This window comes from Lonchura striata, chromosome 14, assembly GCF_046129695.1.
Source record: "Lonchura striata isolate bLonStr1 chromosome 14, bLonStr1.mat, whole genome shotgun sequence".
Classification (NCBI taxonomy): Eukaryota; Metazoa; Chordata; class Aves; order Passeriformes; family Estrildidae; genus Lonchura; species Lonchura striata.
Genome location: NC_134616.1, coordinates 7,696,849 through 7,721,377, shown reverse-complemented (window position 1 = coordinate 7,721,377; position 24,529 = coordinate 7,696,849). Strand labels below are relative to the sequence as shown.

General features: G+C 45.1%; 1 protein-coding gene across 5 annotated transcripts in view; it reads right to left on the bottom strand.

Annotated features, from left to right (window-relative positions):
• PLS3 (plastin 3) overlaps nt 1-24,529 on the bottom strand; it is a 763,062-nt gene that overhangs the window by 23,849 nt on the left and 714,684 nt on the right. Inside the window, exon 1 of one of the 5 annotated variants that reach the window (XM_021548363.2) lies at nt 7,143-7,261. The exons of the other annotated variants lie outside the window; for them this stretch is intronic. The gene's annotated coding sequence lies outside the window, so the exon portion shown is untranslated. Of the gene's footprint in view, nt 1-7,142; nt 7,262-24,529 lie in introns of those variants that run through there. 5 annotated transcript variants of the gene reach the window in all.

Here is a 24,529-nt window from a genome sequence, read left to right as displayed (position 1 = left end):
GCTGAGGCACTCAGCACTTCCAGCACAAGTGCCAGAAGCTAACCAGGATATTTGGATGGATTAACTGCTCAGACAGCAACTTAAAAACACTCAAGCACAGAGGAAAATGTTCTCAAGACTCTTCCCCAAGAGGGGAAGCCGTGGAAGCTGCATCCTACAGAGGATTGGTAGAAAACTGAAGAGGAGATATTCAGCCATTTGTACATCTTGAAAGTTGGCAGATTAATTCAAATTTGAAAGCACATGACAACCAAATATTTCCTGACAGCACTTGAACACTTCCAACAGAAACAGAGCTGGAATTTGCTGCTGATCCAAATGGAAGCATTTACTTTCTTAGCAGCTCTATGTTAGTCTGAAAACTGAGTGCTTCATCCCTTCCAGGCCTGCCTTACTTTAATATCTCTACAATGACTGATTAACAATATCAACTTGTTTACTCAAACAGGCCAGTGCAGAGACACATTAAAGAGTCAACAAAAAGGTATTTTTATGTCCTATTTCCATCCAATCTAAAAAAAAATAAAAATAAAATCCAACACAAGTGAGCTAGACCTAGTCTGGAGCAGTGATTCACTCCACATGCATTCCCCATTCGTTTCTGAGGAACCTGTGGTTTTACTCCCTTTTCATGACAAAAGCTCCTGACATCAGAAGGCAAGTCAGATAGAATTAGCTAATTAAAAATACCCAAACCCCACATACCTGTGACCACTAACCCAGCATATATCTTTTGGAATAAGCAATGGGACAGCCAGGCACTCGTCCCCTCCCAACCACAGCAAGTGCCAGAGCCCTGGGGCTTGGGCACTGACACAGCTGCCTGGCCAATTTGGAGGAAAGCGGGTGATTCAGCTGACACAGGATCCAGCCCCCAGGCATCCTGTGGCTCACCTAATGCTCCTTTTCCTCCCTGTGCTGCAGGAAGGGCTGGTCCCTGCCAAGAAAGAGCCACATCGAAGAGTGGGGTGGCTGTGTGCACTCCCCTCTTCACCCTCCCCAGCCCCTTCTGAAAGCAGCCAGCAGCATTGTGCCCATCCCAAAAGGGCTCCCCAAGCTCCAGAGATGCCAGGACAGTCCAGAACAGCCACCCTCAGGACAGTGAGGGAAGAGTCACTGGCAAGGGATATAAGTGTGAGTTTTCTTTGCATCCCTTCCCAGGTGACTGGAAGCTGCAGAGGATGCTGCAGTGACACTGCAGGAACCCTCCTCCACAGGCACAGGCCTGGGCTCATGCTGCTTTTGGAAATGTTTGCAGGCAGGAGAGGGCACAGACACACCCACTCCCATCTCCACCATCAGCTCTGATGGCTGCATTTACTGTCCAGTCCAAGCAAAGCCTTTGGGGTTTTACAGACAAGAGTCCCAAACCTGACAGCAACAGGAGGACATTACAGTGCACAGACTTGGTCTGACGGGTCCTCCGAGGTAAATAGTTTCTAGTGCTTTGGAGGGAGACAGGAGAGCTGAGGGATTGATGGCCTGTAAATGAAAGCTTATCACAAAATCCATCCTCTCCTGCTCATAATCAGTTTGTGTGCTCGTCAAATGCTCACCACAGTGTTTTGCTCATCAAATTCCTACAAGACAGCACCCACACCCTGGATGTGGTTATTAGCAAACACCAAGCTGATGGAAGCACAGAAACTTTTAATTGACAATTACCTTCCAGACAGCCACTGGTCAGGGGTACAGGCTGAAACCAGACCTTCACCACACTTTGGTGATAGATGTCATCCCGGTAAGAGCAGTCATCAGGAGATGCTGCTCCATCCAGAGAGCCTCCACCATGGTGGTGTCTAACCCCTTCCTATCAGCATGATGATGCAGATTCTGAAATCAATTTGGTGTTGCTCTTTGCACAATTGTGGTTCTTGTGCTCACAATCACTGTGGTGCTCCTATCCACTCAGGGAACTGTTTTCCCTGCCTTGGGAAGAGAGGGGCACACAATGCTTTGAGCAGGCATTGCTTTGTGGTGCCAGATTCGGCTGAGTGGCTGCATCTCTCATCTGTGGATGTTCCCTTCAGCAGAGTCTTCCCAGCCCCATACATGTCAGGCTCAGTGAATCTACAGCTCTGCTTTCAGGTCTGCAATGCTTTAACTATTGAACACCACTGTACTCTAACACCAGTAAAGCCATTAGCCAAATCTAGCTTTATTTCACTCTAAATTCAGCTTTTCTTGCAAAGCACCAAAAAGCTCACCTCAACAGGCCAAGACCAACAGCATAAATTCAATTTAATTCTGAATTACTTTAAGCTTGCCTGACTATTTGAACTGACCATCTTACACCACGCAGCTCTCCAGCTCCCTCAAGCTACTGCCTTTACACACAGTACACCTTTTGACTGACCCATGCAGCCCACAGGGAAAGGACACAGGACTGCAGATAGAGATTCCCACTGCACAGGCACCCTTCAGGTCACTTCATCCCAATTCCATATTGAGATTACCTCCAGCTGCTCTTTTGAAGCACCTCTAAAACAGCAGAAGTCCCATTAGAAGGCTTTGCTTTATATTCTTTCAGACTCCTGAAACTGTCATGCTGGGAGAGTCAAGTTTCCTGCTATGCTTATGTTCACCTGGGAGTGGACTGTGAAACTTTGCTCCAGTTGTTGCACAATTCACCACTGCTGCAAGGGAAAAATCTGCCAAATCCATCAGAAGCAGACACACATGTTGGAGTTAGTCACTGCTCTCAGCTTGCCAGAGGTTCTCTCCAAATTTGGAGGCGTGTCTCAATGGAGTATCCACCTCTAGACAAGCAAATCCAGGTTAGAAGCTCAGTTTCTCCTAGCTAGACCTGCCCAGAGTGATGCCAGATATTCTTCTGAGCAGCACTTGGGTAGATGCACAGCAGGTATCTGGGCTGCAGAGAGGCAGGGACACTCCAACAATATGAGAAAAAAATGCAGCAAATCACTGTTTCTATGCCTTCTGCTCAGACTTGAAACACTACCCCTACATCCACTGACAGCCTGGACAACCTGATCCTTCCCCTTTGGCATGCTGGTCCAAGTGTTTTCTCTCCCTTCATGACAGAACCAGATTCACTAGCTTCAATCATCTTAAATCCTTAGTAAAAGCAACTGCTGAGCCATCAGCCAATTTACATGCCTTTGACAGGCCTGCACAGCCAAAGAAGCTCTCTGGGGTGTGGTCAGGGCTGGATAATGATCAGCATGATCAGAACTGAACTGTAGCCAGCACCCAGAGAAAACCCAAAATCAGCATCAAACTTGCTCACAGCATCAAATAGGAATCAGCCCCTTGATAAAAGCCCACGAGAGCCATGTCCTCCACAGCAGCATCCTAAATACTGAAAGCTGGGGATATGAACAGAAATTCACAGGGATTCAAGTACACAAATCCCTCTGTCTCACAGGTAAGAGAAAACAGACAGAGAGAAAGCAGCTAAGGATGATATCAAATTGCCCAGAGGCTGTAAGGAAGCACAAGTCAGAAGAACACAAATGCTTCCACCCCAATTGCCCATGGAAAAAATAAAGCTTCTCCAGCCCTCAGTGAAACTTCCCCCAACACATCCCTGTCCTCTGAGCCAGAGATGCCTCTGATGCACATTAAGGGGTAAGATGCAATCCTGGAGCAGAGTGGATGGATGCTTGGTTACTCTCATCTACCAGAAGAGGCTGAACAGAAACATAAAACTGCTGTGAGACTCAAATGGAAGGAAGAACTAAAAGCTTTCTGCAGACCTTACACTCTTTGAAGGCTCCTGTCATGGAAGACCAGGGCCAAGTGGATTGGATGGATGGATGGACGGATACAGAGGAGACCAGCTGCACTCACACACCCCCATCATGCTGCAGGCTCACAGCTACAGCACACAGACCTTGCTCAGAATCTATTGCACATGTCTACAGAGTACTTATGATATACAGGGCACAAGAGAAAACAGATAAAATACTGCTCAAGGCACCACTGAATCAATCCTTAAAAGCCTTTTTGACAAATACTCCTACTAAGTGTTGCATTTTAACACACCTCCAGTTTTAGGAGAGCAGCTACTCCAGGGTTAGAGAACATTTGAAATCATAACCCACTAGACTGGCTTAACTAACTTTTGAAATATTTGTTCATGTCAGTGGAAACAGAAGATCATATTCTCATTACCTAGCTAGTACAACATGGAACAGGTGATCCTTTCAAGGCGTCTCTGGAAAGGAAGAGCTGAACACTCATCTACCTGGAACTTGCAAAAGCAAACAACATTCAGAGATTATTTAAACTTAAGTGCAAGAAGGTAAAAGAGAGGGGGGCTGAAGTCAGGTGTCGCTAATGGACTGAAACTCAGAAGGCTTCATTTAAATTCCTGGCTCAGACACAGAAAAGTCATGCAAGCCTCTCAGGAAATTCTTATGTTGATAGTAATTCTTATTCTTACGTAGTTCCCTAAAAAAAGAGTAGCATTAACACTTCCTTCTGCTTATTTTGTACCTTAACCATAAATGTCTTAAAGAAAGGACCCATCTCTTACCATCCATTGTGAAAACTCAGCATCCCTCATTTTATGAGGGGACTCTCAGAGCAATAGAGTAGAAGACAGTGGGTTCCCTGCCAGCATAAGCAAGAAGGAATGAAGTTCACAAGGCTGAATCTGAGCAACTTTTCTTCCCCAGAAGTGATTTGGACCTGCTTTCTGGGACCTGCAGGTTACCCTCAACATGCTTTAAGCACATGTCTCTTGATTTCCCAAGATTCCCAAAGAACCCCTTACAAGGTGGGCTGCAGACCTGAGCCTGCAGCCTGGCTCAGGAGCAGCTTAAAGCCCTGCAAAGCCCAAGCAGCCCAGAACACTCTCCATCCCCCCAGCACCTCCAGCTCTGCTCTCAGGTAGGACCTTTGGCAGGTAGAGGGACTGATAGCCAGTGTGCCACAATAAAACAAGGAGCATTACTCAGTCTGTTAAACTTCCCCCCGCGCCCAGGTGGGGGAATCAACCAGATCCCTAAATTAAATCACAGTACAGTCACTGCTTATTCAACACCAGCAAACAAGCTCCTGCAAGCCAAACACCCAGCATGATGGTGCTGATCCCTGGCAAGCTGGACAACAGGGAGTTTCAGCTATCAATTTTGGGAGGGTGGGTTCTGTGCCACCTTTTAGAAGGTACAGCTGTGGTCAACCAGTTTGCAGACTGCTTAATCAGTTGAAGGTAAACAGAGCTGTCTGGAAAGAGTACAGCCAAGGCTGAAATTCTAGCTGCCCAAATGATAAACATTCAGAAATATGTCAATTCATGTTTTCTTAAATAAGAAACAAAACACTAGAAACTACAAACCGTACCCTAAGTGTTGTAATTATGTTTCAAAAGTGTCTTAAACCCCAGGAATTTCAGTAACAGACCTCTAACTAGAAAAAGGCACAGATAAAAGAAAAACCATCTTCCATCCTTCCCCTGCTGTCTGTGAACTTGTTTAGAAAGCACTTGGGAAAAAGGGAAAGAAGTCAAATTAACTTGTTTCAGAGCAAGAAAACAACATCAGACTGCAATATATCAGTGTCAGTACATAGCTGTCCTAGTGGCTTATGAAGTAGGAAAAATCTCTGTAAATTCACCACTTATTTACTGTAGAATAGATGGTGTAGATCCTATCTACTCTTCACAAAATCAGAAACATTAATCTGAAAAATTAATGGGAAATGGCCAGAAGTGAAGGAAAGCTGCTGGCTTTGCCTCCCAGGAGGTTGCAATGACAGTGAAATCACATTTAGTTTAACTGCAGGGTGATACACACACTTCTCTATAATTTAACTTAATATGGGGAGGAGCAACAGGGAGCCAAAGACAGCAGTCACAACCTCAGGATCAGGCAAGCTCTTGGACTTTAGAGAAACATCAATAACCTCCACAAAATGCATTCTCATTAGCAGGTTTCAAGGTTAGGAAAATGCATCCAGCATCAAGGCTAGCAAAATGCATCAGGCACTCTTGGAGACAAGCACTAACTTCTCCTTAGGTCCCTTCAAGCTGCTCTGCCTCCTCTTCCTCCTCCTTCTCCCTCCGTTTCCCAGCTCAGCCAGTGCCCAATACCCCTAGGACAGATGTTGTGGTTAAAGAGATGTATGCACTGTAAACAGCATGCAACCTCACCACTACTTTGAATTTCAGGAGGCTGTGAGAGTCCTCCAGCTGTGGAAATCATTCTTTAGAGACAGATGCTTTGCAGAATAAATGCAGGGTAAAATACCTCTTCTCAGCCTTTTGGCTAAGAGATAATATAGTATCAGTTCAATAAAACATAACTTAGCAAAACCTGAGAGCAATACATTCAGTACAAACAAAATTGGGATGTGGAAAAGCAATACTAGAAGTGTTTTACAGGTTTGCAGACAAATGAAGTTTTTAGAACAAAAAAAAAAAAAAAAAAAATCAGCATTTCAATTCAATAATCAAAAGTACTGGTATGCAAGTGTTTTAAGCTAGTAGTGACTACTAAAGTGTTTAGAGAGGGTCTACATTGGCTTCCAGCATCAGGTATAGCCAGAAACCACAGCAAGCAAGATCAACTCCTCCGTTAGGAAATTAAATTCTGCCAGCCTGTAATGCCTCATGCCATTCCAGCTGGAATGGCCGGGCAGCATTCAGAGCCCAACCCCTCCAGGTGAAAGGCCCCAAAAAGTTCAGCAGCCACCACAGCCAGCAGCCTACAGCCATTCCCTAAAAGCACTCGGAGCTCCTCGCACTTTCTGCAAGACAGAGGTTTAAATATTTAACACTTCACCATGCAAGTTTAAGCAGCTCTGCTCTGTAAAAGCCTGCTGGAGGCTGGGATGGAACAAGAGCGTTCCGGATTCTGAGGAGACAGACACACCTTCAGCCCTGCCCGAAGCACGGACCCGCGGCCGCTGCTGCTCGCACGCATCAGGTGCGCTGGGAAACTCCGAACTTAGACGCACCAAACCCTGAAGTTCGCTCTGCCCTCAGCTGTTTTCCTCTATCTACTGCAGCAGGAGGAATCACAAGACTTTTTGCAGAGAAAAGCAAAGCAAAACAAAACAAGTCGTTGCAGGACAATCTCTGGCACGGGCCCGCATCCGCAGCGCCGGCAGCGCGCAGCCAGCCCGCGCCGGGACACCTTCCCCAGCATTTCTCAGCAATCCTCGGCATTCCTTACCGCTCCTCTCCTCCCGGGAAGGCGAATCGCTCCCTGGCCCGGCCCGAGCAGCTCTCCCACGCCCCCGGCCCGGCACTGGGCAGCCAGCATTCCCCGCTCCTGCTCCCCGCCCAGCGATGGGAGGTCGCTTCCCAGGGATGCGGTCACGCCGCCAAGAGATGCGCGACAGCGGCCCGAGCATCCCGTGAGCACGGCGCACCCACAGGGGATTCTCCCCAAAAAAACAGCTCTTTTGTTGCCTGGAATTTGGGATCAGGAAGCAGTAAGATACAGAGCTTTTAGGTAAGCAAACTATTTTTAATTAATAAAAAAACAAGACACAAACAAACAAACCAAAAAACCCACTACTGCTCTTTACTCTTTAAAACAAATGGATTTTGATTTGCTAAGCTCTCAGCGTGTCCGGTCAAACAGCAATGCAGAGCTTGTATTTGGCTTTATGTACTTATTTTATGGATGTTTTTGAAACAACCAGAAGCTCACAGAATACAAGGATCCAGACCTATTTGGTTTTAGTCTGCACTGAAGGATGATGCTGCCTTCTATTTCACCTCATAGTTCCTCAAAAACAAAAACAAACAAACAAAAAAAAAATATTAAAAATTATCTGAATAAATTAAATTAAATACAGAGTTCAGAGCTGGCCCATACTGTAATATATTGCATTACCTCAGCAATTAATCCTTGTCTGCTCTAGATGAAACAGAAACAGACATCTGCTACTAGCCAGGAAGACACAAGCAACAGAAACATCATGTACTGTGTGCTGCTGATGCAATGAACAGGAGCAGAATCAATTACCAGAAAGGTTAAGTTTGCTTTCCAAACTATAATCATTTATTTCAGAGATTTCTGTTCATGTTAAGTCCATAATGCTTGAGCATTTCCGTAGCTAAAAGGAAAAGATGTCATTTACTAATAAACACAATATTTGAATTAGTAAAAAATTTGAAGAACTCATGACTGTTCTAAAAATTATGGTCACTATGGTCACCGGGTGATTATTTTGTTGTTTCTCTTTAAAAAATTACATCAGCGAGGAAAGTGAGTCGCTACCTGGTACTACTTCTTAGGTATCACCTGAAAATTTAGCTTCCAGCTGTAAAGTTTCAAAAGAGGTATAAAACACACTCCAAAAAACAAAACACAACAAAAAAACTAACCTCAAACCCACAGCCTGCCAGCTTCCTCAGGATGGTAAACATCAGGGAAACCAAAATAGAGGGTTTTATGCCCAGAACTGCAGCTGCAATTTAAAAAGAAAGAAGTTGGACTGGATAAACACTTCTGCAGTCCATGGAGACCAGGCCAAGTGCACATCAGACAGGGTTTAATGAAGAACAAATTCAACTCTGCTCTGACTTGCACCAGCAGCCAGTTACAGCATCACATCCACCTTTGAGCGCAGGGAACCCAACTGGCTGCTCTGACCAAAACCAGGGACTGCATCCATCCTCTGAAGTCTAGGGGCAATCATGCAACAAAAATTAAACAACTCATCTCGTGAAGTTTAGTGTCTCCACTTTCCATCCTACATCTGAGTATATTGCACAGCATAAATTCATCTTGTAAGGGCAAGGGAGGCTTCGGGGCTTGACAGCTCCAGGGGAGAGCATGCCAGAGCCCAGCTTCCAAACTAGGTTGTGACTTTCTGTCAGTGGCAGAGCCATTGCACAAGCAATGTATGCTTTTGGGGAAAAAGAAAAGCCTCCTCTCCTTGTCTCTGTCATCTGTGTTTCTGGAACAGCAAGGCAGCACCTGAGGTGTGCAGGTGGCAGATTGGCACTGCAGAGGGAGACGCCTAAAAGCCACCAGCCCATGGTTCTTCAGACCTCTGCTTACCCACTATTCCTTTTCCAGGCATGTGTAAAGCATCCTACAAGGCAATCAGGTATAATCATTCCCTCTGACTGAGAGGGAGAGGACATCCCTGCCCTGTCACCAGCTAGCACAGGTCCTCAGTGGCTCCACCACAAGGAGTTCAATTGATGCACAGTGCACGTGAAATACCCATCTCCTACATTTGCAAAAGATCAGAGATAGCCAGTTTTTCCAGAGCTTTAAGAGCACTCTGCTCTGTGAATACCCAAAATCCAGTCCTGGCGGTCCAACCTGCAATTACAGTCAAACCTAAAATAGCACCTCGGTGGTGCCAGCACCACTCATCCCCACGTCATGTCCCGAGACTCAGCTCGCCAGTCAGGGAGTGGTGTGGTGACGGCAGGCAGCGAACGCGCAGTTCCCCGGGCACTCCCAGCACACTTCCTCGGCACGCCTAGTCTCACACCACTCCCCACACTCTTCCAAAATAGGAATTTTTTTGCTACAGCCAGTATACCAGTGTATTTTTCCTTTTTTTCCCGCTTTAAAAAGAGCCTCTAAGGAAAGAAAAAGGTGCTTGAGGTGCTCAGGTGACACATCCACTCCCCTGCATGGAACATTGTGATGTAGGTTTATGCACAAAGAGAGCTTCCAGCACTGGCAGGATTCCTCCAGCAGATCATTGCGCAAGGGGAGACATCTCCTCCACAGCTGCCAAGTTTCACTGGGAGGCCACTAATACATATTTGCCCTCCAGAAGGTACTCAGCGATGGCTGTGGGAGTGGCAGCTGCTGCCTCCCAGGTGACAGGGGAGCAGAAAGGGTAAATGCAGGAGTCATCTTTCACCACAAACCCTCAAGATCAGACCCTGTGGCAAAATTCTAGGGGGGAAGAGATCTCGTCCAGTGTGCTGGCCTTTGGCTACTGTGGGCTGTGCAGGCCCACTGCTCTCCCCAGTGAGTCCAGAAGACGACAACCATCTGCTGTTGGACACCAAGTTTTCCTGCCCACTCCAGAAGTAGTGTTTTCCTCACTAACGCCAAGACATACCATGCTAATGTTGGAAGCTGTTCAAGATAACTGGTGATGAAATCCACACTGATGAACGAGTCCCTGGGCATGCTACATCTGTCCCAGTGATTTTTGGGATGGGTTTTAACTGCTGGTACTTCTAGTTCCTGCCTAAAACATCTATTTGCCAGGATACAGCCAGTCCCACTGTCAACTAGCCATGAGAGTATAGGACATGCTGGTCCATTTCAGCATCCCATGCTAGAGAAACCTCCATGGCCAGAGGGCTGGGCCACAGCAGCCTTAGGAGATCCCAGAGCCAGCAGAGCATCTGCTGGTTTGCCAGCAGACCTTGGCAAACCTTCAGGAGCTGCAAAGGTGGCTCAGTGTCCTGCCTCTGCCTGCACTGGTGCTGCAAATCAAGGGTTTTCAGGAACATCCCCTCTCCTTAAAAAAAAAAAATTGAAAGAGAGAGAAGGGGGAGAAGTTCAAGAGTACCTAACTGAAAGAGAAAACCAGTTAACTTAAATAGTCTGCTTCACCAGAGAAAACACACCATGCTCAATGAGCCAGGGCTTTAGACAGCAGAGTGGCCAGCCTCCAGCCCGTTTTGGACTGACATCAGTGACCATTTACCATGTGCAAGATGTTCCCCTCCTCCAGTTCTGTCCACAATCCCTTTTAAATGTAAGGATTTTAATTCAATTATAAACAGATAGACTCTCACCTGTGCTTTTTGATACAAATTGAGAGTTTATGCACTTTTTGCTTTCTCCCTCAGTCCCAGCCAATGGCAGTGTATATCCCACCAATGTAAACAGCTATGGAAAGATGTGACAGCCAAGGAGCAAGCATTTGACCTTAACTCCTCAGTTTATCAGTCTTTCTAAAGAAAAAACAGGTCCATCTTTGCTAGATTTCCCCCTTAAAAGCTTCCTGAGCTGCTCTGTCAGCGAGCCTGTCATCTGGAAGAAAGCAAGACATTAGTCAGGCTCATGCTTATTTAATAAAAATCTTGCATATGCAGGAGGGACTGAAAGTTGATCTTTATTTTTAAAAATGCCTGCAAACTTAAGTATGATTTTGCAGTGCAAAACAGATCTGAGGACTTGCCTGATTTACTCTGTGCTCCACCAGTGCTCAGCTTAGCAATTAACCAGCTAATTATTCACAGCTTAGATCAGGGAGCCAAGCAGTCACCAAAAAAGTCCACAAGTATGCCCGGATCACTGCGCAAAGGCCATTTCATGTCTTGCTTTTTCATAAGGAAATCGGGAGGCTTCAACTGATGTCAGGAAATGAGCCACAGGCAGATGATGCCGGAAGCAGGAGGCTTTATATTTAGTACTGAGTCACCCACTTTATTAAATTCAAAAGACAAAAAAGGTGGGTGTGGGGAGGGGATAAGTGGAAAAAAAGTGAACAATTTATTCTCTGGAGATCATGGGCCATGGGGAGTCTAGCATTGGATAGGGTTTTTTTGTTAATGGAGAAAGAAATTAAGGGATTACCTGGAAACCCTTTCTGCACATCCACTGGAAAAGCAGTTGCCAGATGAGCTGCACTTCCCCGGGCAGAAACCAGCACTGAAAACACTGCAGGAGTCTGCAGCGCCTTTGGGATCTCTCTGGCCAGTCCTGCAGGCCTGAGCAGGGCATCACAGTCCTGAGGCACTTTCCCATGCTGTCTGCTACACATTTGAGCCACAGGAAAAGCTACTGGAAGGAACTTGGAGTGCAGAATATTTTTAAGCCAGTTTTGCAGCTCCATCCAATCAATCACGAAGGGCACCTTGCAACCATCACAAAGAAAGCACTTTGGGTGATTACAACAGCATCAGATGAAACCTGATGGCTGTGACTGAAGCATGGGAAGAGAAAATGCCCTGACACAGTAAAACTGCACCCAGGCAGGCCTGACATCTTCCAAAGGCCATCCTGTCCCTCTCCTTCTCCTCAGCATTTCAGTCCTCCCACCCTGGCTGGCCGAGGGGTCAAATGGACATCAGCACAAGGAAGATGGGCAGAGGGCCCCCTGTTAGCACAGCATCCCAGTTAGAACCAGCTCAGACACCCCACGGACCAGGCCCCTGGAGAAGGAGTGTCACTGGGTCTGGTAGGAGGGTCTTGGAGGCACAAACATATTTTTTCATCTTTCATCTCAGCTGCCAGCTCTGTCCATCACCCAAGTCTGTCCTTGCCATGACTTAGGCAATCCTCTGCTCTCTTGGAGAACATGCTCTAAATAACCATCCAACCCCAGTCACTACTCAAGGAAATAGTATTATTCTACACTAGAACTGCACTACTGCAGAACACAAGCGACTGTTCACGCAGTATTTCTGAAGAGGGAAACCTGTTCTGATCCATTTTTAGCAACACTCAATTTAGACACATCTACAATTAAGAAGTATACAAGCCTCCATGTGGACTGCATCCTCATGGAATGTATTAATATAGAAAAGCTGCCATTCAATAGGGATGTAATTCTTTGAAGGTCTTTTAATATACACTAAAGAAACCTTTAAGAAGCACCAAAAAAAAAAAAAACAATTGTAGTACAAACAGTTGCACAATGCAAATTACAGGAGTACAGATTTGTTTAGAACAGGTTCGTATTTTCATACAAGTCTGTCATAACCCTTTTAACTTTCTATCAGTGATATTCTGCAGCCTGAGCAGCAGAAAAACCTTTGCAAAGTTTTCAGCTACTTGAGCCAGATTTCACCCCTAAGAAGATTCCCTTTCTAAATACTAAAATATAAATACTGTTACCAAAGCCAAGCACTGCATCTCATTTCAACTTTTAAAAAGTCAACAGAAAACAAGAGCTCTCTCTAATGCCAAACACCACCAGGGACTTGCCTAAAGGAGGACTCTATTAGATACTAATAAAATAGGTGTAATCTTCAAAATAAAGCTACAACAGTTAAAAAGATGTGGTTTGTAAAATACCTCGACTGTAGCAAGACTGGCAATTATGCAGAACCAGAGGTCAGGAACTGCTTAATACCTTACACCTATATGCAAGAAGAGATTACATCTCTGCAGTCCCAGCCTGCTCCAGCCAGCAAATGGACATTTGGCCAACTGCTGACCACTGTGCAGACCAGTTTGCTGCACCCACTCCTGGCCAGTGGGAGATTGCCACTGGGTGGCTCCTCAGTCCCACACAACCCATGGACATCTGCAGGTGAGCTCCCACTATCAGAAAGGTTTCAGGTACTGACCAGCCTGGGCAGCAGCAGCACACACCCAGCCCAGGCAGGGAGGATCTCCAGGAAGGGACTGGAATCTCACCTGGGCATCCTGCCAGGGGCACATGGCTCATCATACTGTCCAAGGGGCTTACAAGTTCATCTGTGTTGAAACTAGCCTGAAATCTCAAGAGGCATTGAAGCTTTTTCTGGTATTTTTAGCTCATGCACTTGTTGGCTTCCCTCAAACTACTCATTTGATCTCAGACCTCAACAGAAAGTCTCCTATAGGGTGGATCACTGGATAGGGTAACTCCAGGGGCAACTCCCACAACTCCTGCACTCTTTTCAAATATGTAGAAAGGTAGGGTAGAGCTAGATTTCCACTCTCACACACTGTCAGTTGTCACCCATAGCCTTCAGGTTCTTAGAGCGCAATCTTCACCAGCTCATTACACTATTAATTAGGAAGCCATCTCACATTTTCCAGATCATAAAAAAAAGCTACTAGTAGCAGAGTGATCTCTGTGCTGTGAAGCCAGTATTTGATTTGACAGATTTCTTATATTCTCTAGTCTGTTGTTGCTGTTGGGTTTAATGCTTTATGAATTGTATGAAAGAAACCCTCATCCTAGAAGTTAACAAAACAAAACCAAAAACCAAACATCTACCAATCCTACATAAAGTCAAACAAGGCAGGGCATTTGATAGAAGGCATGAGCTCAGGCAGAAGAGGTAGATCTGTAGCTGGGAGCCATGACACCACAAGGTTCAACATGGATTACACCAAAGAGGTCCAAATGCTGAGCAAGAATATCAGCTGTGAATGTCACACGTGAAAGGGCAACGCACTAAAGAAAGAGCAATGCCTTGCTATGTGCCAACTTGATATCAAACCAGTGCACAAGAGCTTTAATTGCTGAAGCAAATAATTGACTGGTACTGGTTGTAAAGGCTCTTGCATAACAGCAGGTTTCAAGGACTGTACAGGGCAGAATCTTACTTCATGTCATGCCTTTCAAAACTCTTTTTATACAGACCTTCAGAACACAGAAACCAAAGGGACCAACTAAAACAACCCTATATAACCCAGAAAAAGTGTATATACTACTTAGAGAAAGGGAAAGAAGGGGAGAGAGAAATAAAAGCTGTTGCCATTATTGACGGATCTAACAAATGTAGGCTGGGTACTGCCATTACCATCCATCCAGCACATCTACAGTAACTTCTGGGAGCTTCTTAGCTGGGCAGAAACAATGTCAATTCTTCAAGTTTTCAGCAAGAAGTCTGACTATGCTGCCTTTGCTTGAGCATTTGGTTTATATAATACAGTGGCAAGAGCCCAGCTGGAAATCACATCAACAAGAACATTACAAAGGGGTGGGCAAAAGAAGGGCAGGAGCAGGATTGCACAGGAACCTCCCATCCATGTCCCCAAGGAAAGCTAAGTCCCAGCCTCAGCCAAACAGTGCAGAAAGGAACAGGCTAAAGTTTAGGTCAGACATTAAGGCTGCTTATTCAAAGTATTTTCAGTTTTCAGAAGGCCTGGTTTCCCCTCTCTCCATATGGAATGGTGAATTCTAAGTGAGGATTCAAAAACTATTTTATTATTACCAAGAGCACTGAGAAACATTTATTCTCTACTGACCTTCAGAATGTTGCTATCTCAGAAACAGTTCTTAAAAGCAAGGGCCAAATTTGTCCCTGAATGCCTGCCCAATACCAATCACAACAGGGTAACTTTATATACAAACACAACACCCTGTGTATTCCCTAAAATAAAGTCCTCACAATCCATTCCTTCAGGCAAAACATTCTGTGCAAAATGCAGGAAAAAACAGCTTAATTGCAATATTGTTTTGGAACTCACTTCCTTTATTTCTGTGACCAGCTGGAAACAAGCACCTTGTTCTGTGCTGGGTCAAGGAAATGTTTAACTATAGCATTTATAGCACAATATATATGTGTATATATCACCACAGCACTGCAGCTGCTCAACAGTTATAGCAGAAGGCAAACACTGGTTCAGCCCAAGGAAAACAGGGATGGGCTGGAATATCAGCCTGCTCAGAGGCTCCAAGGCCAGAGAACATCCAAGCCAGTCCCTGGGACAAGACTCAGCATCCTGGAATCTCAAAACCACAGCCCTGTTCCAAACCCAAACAACTCCACAAACCCCTCCTGGCTGATTAGCAGGAAGGAGCACAAGATTGCAATGGCAGCATAAACAAGGACCCAGAATTTATGATCTTTGAGACCCAACTGAAGCACTGCTTCACAAAATATGAATGCCAATTACAGGGATGGGTAGCTTGAATTTAGGTTTCCACTTGGTTAGCTCTGCACTGGACAGACGGAGAACTTTGGTACTTGCCCAGCAGTTTCATCTGCAGAGAGGGGCTGCACCGAGAATTTCCATGAAAACAAGGACAGAGACTGAAAACCCACGGGACCTCCTCCAGTTCCTGACCTTCCCAGCAGGGCAGAGTCAAAGGAAAGGAGTTCAGTCCTACTGTTTGTGAAAGTAGAGCAGGACACTCTTCTACCTTGTAGTACAGAAGAGAGAGTGGAAGAGGCAGATCAGCAACTCCCCTTCCCTGTTATTTTGGCCAGAATCCATGGAGCAGAAGTCCTGGTATGTGGGCTTCTGCCACCAGGGCTGAGAGAGTACCACATGCACTAGCAACATCACTGAGGCAAAGATCCATACAAACATCAAAAAAAACCAAAACTGATCAAAAAAAGGTACTTTGAGGGAATGAGCACATTAAAAAAAAAAAAAAGTATTTCAGCTATGGTTTTCCGATAACACAACAGGCAAGGAAGAACATTAAAATAGCACACAGGTGACTGTGCAAATTTGTTCCAGGAACAGCCCACTGCACATCACCTTCCATCTAATCCAGATAGGACACAAGCTTCTGTTATCCAAGGTCTGCAATATGAATTTCAAACATCTTGTGCATCCAGGTCTGGAGAGCCCCTAATTTAACTACAAAAATATTGGTAAAAAATAAACCACACAGATATAATGCAAAATCACATGCCTTCCTATTTGCTTTTTACTATAGAAATACTTTTCATATGTCAACCATCAGAAAAAAAAAAAAAACAAGAGAAAACAATGGGGATTTTTCTATAGCTTCATTTCTCACCACCTCAAAGAGACAACAATCTAAGTAGCAATCTCAGAGGATGCCCCCAAAACTCTGCAATCAATTCTTTCTGGTTTCCCCCTAGCAAGACAGTCTCATCATTTGGACACAAGGCAGGAGAAGCAGTTCTAGCACACAAAACTCCAGCAGAAGCACAAAACTAACAGGACACAGGCCAGGGGCAAGATTACCTGCAGCATCTGAGCCCCAGCCCCATTCTGCAGCTGGTATGGCAAACACTGATGTAAGCCAGCAGCATTTCTGATGTTGCACAGCCTGTCTCATCTACCAGATTATCAGATCTTCTTTATGCTTTTTCCCCAAGTTGGTATTTTGCAGGTTTTTCCTTGTCTTGACCTGACCCTGCAGTGGGCAGCAACTCACTTTGTCATGTGTAAGTTCCTGTATTTATACAATTCTTTAAAACAGCCTGGCTAGCATATTTTCAATAAAAATTTGGTTTCCTCTAGTGTAAAAAAAAAAAAAAAAATCTGTAGTAAAGAACTAACAGAAGCAGTCAGTTTTTCCACTTTAAGAATTTGATATACAAATAAACAGCCCCTTGACTCTCAAAGCAAAAAGCACAACTGAGTTAGACAAAGACTGAAAGCTCATCCCTAGGCTTTGGGAGAAATAAAATCCTTCTAGTGTCCTTCTACAGACAGTTTCATGTCTGTTTACAAAGGTTTTATGAGACAATACAATATTTCACATTTTTAAGCTTTTTTTACCATCTACTCTAGAATGGAATTACCAGAAACAGAACAGGCCAAGGCAGAGTCTAAAAAACTGAAGAGAAGGCAGCATTTTCCCTGATTACAGAGAGACCTTTGATCACCAAGGTCATGTAAACCAGGCACACAGAGCAGGCTAGTCATTAACAGCCATGGAACAGGCACTGGGCAGAGTCTCCCTGCCCTCCTCCCATCACGCTCCCCTGCTCATTTATTCCCACCCCTGCCCTAAACAACCATAAAGGCTGTGGCTGTGCTGGAGGAATTGCCAGGCAGCACCGCCTGCTTCCAGATCCTGGATCAGCTGCATCCTGCCTTTCCCCACAGAGCTGCCCAGAGCCTGCCAGCAGCATTCCCTACCACCCTGGAAAAGGACTCACTCATTGCCCCACCAAGCATGGCCAAGCACAGTGGAAAACAAAAGAAACTACACAAGAAGTCAACACTTGAGGCTCATGAGGCAGAGGACAGATGCCCAGGGCAAGGAGACACTCAGATCTTCCCTCTGCTATCCCATGGCCAACCACTCAGACTTGCCTAAGAAACTTGGGTTTGAGGCATGGCTTTTCCAAGAGGCAGTAGGGGAATGAGATCACCACACCTGATACTGGTCAGCCTCTTGCCCTCAATGTTTTTCTGTTTTATACAAAGAGGAAGGAGTGTGCAGCTCAGGTCTGGACAGACAGGACTGGGCTGGAGGCTTTGGGATAGTTCTCCTGGCCACTGGACATCCCTGCAGCACCAGAGCTGAGACATTCCTAAAGAGGCAGCCTAATGAACAGGCTGTGGACTAAAGTTTCCAATTGTTTCAGGTCCTTCAAGAAGCACAGCTTAACTGTGATCAACATCTATGATAACTACGTGGCTGGCAGTCAGACATCTGGCTCTGTACCTTTCCAACAGCAGTCACCTTAGCACTTCTGGATTAATTAGCAGCAAACGAAGGTATTTTATAGCTGAAGGGCTTCCTGTGGCTGCCAATACCCCAGAAACCAAGACATAGATGTGGTGTGTACAGTTTTCAGCCTGATGAAGACTATTTTTAAATCCAAGCCTACGTAGGGTGGGGCTCAGTCTCCAACCAGGCCAAAAAGCCACTATAATCCACAAGACCAATGCCTGGCAATCTTTGCTTGCAGGCTGATGTCTGTTCTATTTTGGGGATGGGAGGAATTTAGAATAAAAAGATATATAAATTAAAAACAAAGGAGGCTATGAAAAGTGAATAGAGGGAAGGGCCAGACTTATCCTGTGTATTTTGATCTAAAGAACAGGGCTCTAAAAGAACACAAATCAGAATTACTCTATTTTCCATTTCCCACAGCAGTTTATAATTTATAACATGACCTGAGGAGAGTACAGCCCCAGTATGTTTTTTACAGGAGAAAAAGCCAACCCATGGCTCCTTCCACAGCAGTGAGGCCCTTGGGAGGACAAGGCAGGAAAACAGTCACCAGCAATAGACATACCACCAGGAACCCATTCCATTCCTATCTCAGACACCAGTACAACAGCTGCTGGGACGTGTCACCGTTTTGTGCAGTTGGGACTGAAAAAAGGCATAGCAAAGGATTGGAATCTGGCAAGTTTTGTTTATTTAGGGCTTATGGCAAACAGGCAACCAACCCAATAAAGGTAGATTTTTTGTACTCTCAGCACCTAAACAAATCCAAGATCACATGGACTTCAGATATACCATACCACTAGGTTTTATTTGCTACAGACCCTGTCTTAACTTGGCATCTCAAGCCAACTCAATACATCCATTTACTTTGTCACATTAGCCCCACACTCCTTGCAGTGCACAGGTGATTTGTCTGAAAGCAGACACAGACAGCCTCTCTCACTGTCTTCAGGTGCCCCTTTACCACCCAGCCATAAAGTGAAACACCACCTGCATAGGCATCAGCATCTCTACAGCTCCTTCCTCACCTGGCCAGGGCTGGATCATTAACCCAACTACAGAAGTCTGCAATTAATTCTCTTGGCAGAATGCAAAAAGGGCAGGATGAAGAGATGTACACGTGGGTAAGTGGAGGAACAACAATGATGAACCTCAAACACTACTATCACTTTGGCCACAGAGTTCTTTAGAAAAAAAACGCCAACATCTAAGCAACATTGTGAAGTTTAACCCAAACATTATGTATAAGCATAGCAGCAAAACTGGATGTTGAACACCTCAATACATTTTACTTCCTCCTTCCTTGTTCTACACATAAGCAACCTCATGATCTACCTCCTCTTTCATGGACAACACTAAGGGGAGTATGTGATGAGGAAACAGTGAATGAGACTGTTAAGTCTACTGTCAACTTTAAAAAGAAAAAACAAAAAAGCTTACTTAAAACATCAGTAACTAGGCCTCCCACAGAGACACTACACTTTATCTTCTCTTGAAGATCACAGCAATAGTCTCTCTTTCCAGCTATTCAGTGGGGACTCCCAGCAGCATCTGTGAGCTGTCACTCTTTTTACAGGAACAAAAAAACCTACTGAAGCGGCAGGAAAAACAGCTGTAAGCATTTCAGAGAAGGAAATGAGACAAGGAGACTGGTTAGAAGCATATGGCCCATATGGATTGACATGAGCAATATGCAGCAATACTAACCAGAGCTTCTCATTTCAGACAGTCATCCTGCTCCCCACATCCTCAAATCAATCATTATTTTATTTCTTCTATACTAACTCCCAAATGTTATTAGTGCACAGGCCACCACAGCCCATGGGGACAGCCTGGATGTTCCAGGAAGAGTCAATTTGCCCCCAGCAGCACAGGGTGTTGGAGAGTTCAGACCAGCCAGCACAGAGGGACACAAGGAAGGGGACCTAAAGCAAGCAGCCCACTGGCCAAGGATGCTGCATTTCATGGACAGTGGTCACCCTCGTGGCCCAGCTGCTGAAAGGTAGAGACAAACTAACAGGAATCAGCTGGCAAAACAAACAAAAGGGGAAAAATGACTGTAGATAGCTCCATCTCTGCTGATAGCAGTTCTTCTGAGGGCAGGGAAGCCCCCTTTTCATCATCATGCCACTCACAAACTCAGTGCAAAACTAGCTTTAAGAAGCCCAGGCATGAACCCACAAACCCAGACAGGAAACCCCAGCTGTTAGAGGAGAACACATGATATAGTTCTTCCAAGCAGGCCAGACAGGACTTGCTTATCATCCTTGGCATTTTTAATCCATTACCAAAAAAAGCCAACAGATTTTAGATGCCCAGGAGACCAGTGGATGCCACAGTAACTGAGTGGACTGGCTGGCCACCACGCCTCAGCACCCTGCCCAAGGAAGTCCACACCCCTGATGGGAACAGAACTGCTGGAGAAGACAGAGCAACCAAGCAAACAGTCCTGATGACAGGGCAGCTGCTGGTCAGCACTGATGACAGTTGTGACTAGCACTGATGTCAGATGTGCCCACCTCAAGGAAAAGCTCTGTCACCTCCAAATCAAACAGTGTGGCACTAGCAGAGGACAGATGTGCATGTCTTCTCCTCCCACGCCACTTTCCAGGCCTATTAGGAGGGGACTTCTGCCTTCAGCTCCATCAATTAACCACATTTTCTTGTTTAGCTGGTACAGGTTGCTCTTTACATGGCTGACAAGATCACACAGGAACACACCACAACCTGAAATCTCAAATGCAATGTCTGCTGCCCCAGCTGGGCTCTGCAGCCACAAACATGTGAAATCCCATCTTTTGGCTATAATCAAATAATCTCTTCAATCAACAGTTAAAAGAGTGGGCCTCCATCACCCTCCCTAGGCAGCATGTCCCCAGTTGTCACAGCACACCCACCCCAGGTGTGCCAGTGGAGATGGGCTGGCCTGGGGGCTGCAGCGCAGTGAGGTAAGGAAGGAGGATTTCTGACAGCCAGGATCCCTTGTCCCTGTCCCCTGATGGCACAGCTTGGCAATGCCACCCAGGTAAAGCAGAGGAAATCTACACCTTCAGCCCTTCACTTGTGAAGTATTAGCACAGACCAGAAGACTTTTCACAGAGCATTCTGCAGTGCTCCAAGTCGATCTCACAACACATGGAAAGGTGCTATCCAAGTCTTCCCTTCAGAGAAACTTGACCTAGAAGCAGGAAGGATATCCAGGGCAGGAAACAGCAGCAAGGGCAGGACAGGCTTGACCCATCACCTACAACTTGAACATTGAAGAGCACAAAGGCAGCTGCTAAGACTGAAGCTGAACTGATGCTGCTGTGTCTAAACACCACCCACCTCATACTTACTCCCTGCACACAGGAGATACCTATTTTTACTTCAATAAATCCAAGAGAGACAGTACACCCACAGGCACACCCCAACCCCTGTGTATGGAGCAGGGGACACAACAGTAGCTCATTCCTGACCAGCAATCACAAAGCTGAAAGGGATTACAGCAGCCCAGTCACTGTCAGCTGAGCTGCTGCTGCTCAGAGGCACTCCTGAGCATCATTCCAGCCACAGCACCCAGGGTCCAGATACTGGCCCATCACAACTGCCTTCAGCATTCACACTTCCCACCTACTTACCCACCAGTAGCAAGAGCAGCAGGTACCTCTGAGTTAGAAAAGAGCTTTAATGGTGCAAGCAGGGGCAGCTGATTCTGCACAAGAGTCTGAGCAACTCTGGGATGGTCACAGGGTAAGCAGTCCTTTCATGCCCTCCCCTACCAGCAGTGCTGCGGGCAGAGCTCTGCCAAGACATTACCCACCACAAACACAACCACTGCTGCTTGTGCAATAATCCAATTCCCAAAGTGCCAACAGCAATGTGTGTGCAAAGATGTCGACAGATGCTTATCAAGGGGCTTGGGGGCCAGGGGTAGGTGATGTTGTGACATTTGTTACAATAACCCAACAAATTAATTCGAGGTTTAATTCAACCTTGCATCACCCTTATTACAAGAGCTGGTCTCAGTTTTGCAACATGCTTGAAAAAAGAGATATTCAGGAATGTTCTGCTTCGCATATGCATTGAGGCTATTCGGTAAACTTTTTAAATTCAATATCCACCTTTCACACATCTGCTGGTAGGGGTTTCTGGATTCATGTTTGGCTTTTTTTGATATAATTAGCAACTGTAATTATGTCATGAGCTCAATGTCCAAAAAGATACACAGATCACTAAATGCACAGTAGTATTTAGTCCAAAAAGTGCTGCAAAGACCAGTAATTGATTGATAAATATTATCATATCATGTTGTCGCTATTCCCAATTTGACAAGAAATTTAAAAGAAAGTTAAAAATTAATATCTGTTATTGCACAGGCAGGTTGATAACCTGTCAGTCACATGTTTAAACAGCTGGCCTGAAGAGATGAAATCTGCTTTTTTTTATGCTGAACTACTGCTCTAATATAGGTGGAGGCACAGCAATATTCAAAGCCTGAACAAAACATCAACTCAAACCATGTTTTTTTTGCCGCTTAGTGTTACTTGGTGGTACAGAGATAAAAACCAAGTAGCAGCCCCATAAATTTCACCTGTCCAACCCTCTGCAAACTGCACAGCAACACTGTAGCAGCTGGCATCTCCTTCCTTCCTTTCCCACCTTTGCTTTCCAATCCGTTTGTGATCAGAAGCAGCACCATAATCCCTGCACAGGGTTAAACTGCTCCCAACGTGGCAGGTCAAGAGCTGCCCTTGGGGACTTGCTTTGCAGGCGCTGATGGATCCGTACAAAACCTGTGCTGGAATCATACAAGCAGGCTTGATGCTGCCTTTCCATCACCTCCTCTGCCACAGGCAATTCACATGCAAGCAAATCAGGCTAACCGGCCTCTAGCTAAAAAGGGACAAATGTCTCCAGAGAATTCCAATCCACATCTCTCAGTTTTATAAGCAAAGAAATGCAAAACATTGTAACTTAAAAAAACAAGCAAACCCCAACCACAAACAAGAAATACCTCATACTGATATAGAGCAGAACTTACTTGGTCTTTGGCTCTGCTGAAAACACGGCCCCTTTGTGTTTCACCACCTATTATTTAATGCTGTGTAAAATAAGATTACCAAGAACATTATCTGTGTGTTGAGACACGTCACCAAATAAATTATCACCACTTAAAATATCACCACCAAAACAACCTCAGGTGTGAAATGAGCTACTGATCACATCATCTACTTAGATAAGGAAGTATATTACAGTATCTATGATGGGCACACCCTCCCTAAACGCACTGCCAATCATGTAAAAGGAAAGTATGTATCTTCTCCCAATGCACTATGTTATACTTTGTCAAAAATGCCATACTGAAGCTCCAAATGGAGCAGTTGCAGTTTTACCACACAAAAAGTGCAGATAAAGTGGTTCAGAAGGCACACAGATCACTTAGATCACCAGCAGCTGCTTAAGCTACTGAATTAACTGCTCCTAACATCCCTTCCAATCAACCACTCAGCCGCGCTCTCCTTTTCTTCCCTGAAGTCAGAACTGCTATATTTCTGCTTCTCCAAAGCCATTCCAGTCACTGCACTAGAAAGCCAAGTACACACAGGAAAGAGTTACTAGAAGATCCTGCAAGAGTGGATTCAGCACAAACTCATTTAAGACTGCAATTCCTTCACTCACCATCTTAATCTCACAACAATTGAAACCCGGAGCAGAGAAGTCAGTAAGGGAGCCCCAGGGGAAGGGCTTCCTCTGCATTTATCCAAATACCTAATGAAGTCATCAGTCCCCAGAGCCCTGTCCACTGTAAAGCTCATCTAGCCAAAACTGGTAAATAGGTTTCTGGAGTTTGGGGCATTTTTAATCTGGGGAGATGTTTGCGTATTTTACAGGAGGGGAAACTTCATCAGATTAACTTTGATAAGAGAACAAAGACCCTGATTAAAGACAATTCTTTATATCTAGCACTGAATAACTGAGTTTAATAATCACATTATGATCTCTTAGCTCAGACAAAGAATGAGTAATTCATCTTTCACAAGGAAAAAAATTCCTTCAAAGGAGTTTGGTTACAACCAAGCAACATCCTCAAATTGTTAAACCCTTGGCAAGATTAACAGGCTATGATAACAACAGCGTTTGGAAAAGGTTCCATTTAACAAATTATTTTATTACCTTTTTTTCAAGAGTTATTTAGACGCAAACAAACAGATCTGGAAGTTTAAGTCTCTGTGTGTGCACACACCCCTCATAAGGCCATCAAACAGCCCCAGGGCAGAAACGGCTGCAGAATATTGCACCCAGGGGACTTGCCTTGTGTCCACTAATCCCCCTGAATCACTGCTCTCCACTCACAAACTACCAGCAGTTCCTCTTTGCACAAGATTTCTTTTCAAAACAGATTGAATTTCTATACATCATTATGCACAGCACTAGCACATGCTGATCTCGGTAACTATTCCCTCTTTATATCCAGGTTCCAGCTGTTGTCTTTAAAGTTACTCTGAGCAAGTCTCCCTGCATTAAGGAGTTTTGCTTCTCAGGTTACCAGGCTCACTGGAGAAGTCACAAGTGCTACTGGCTG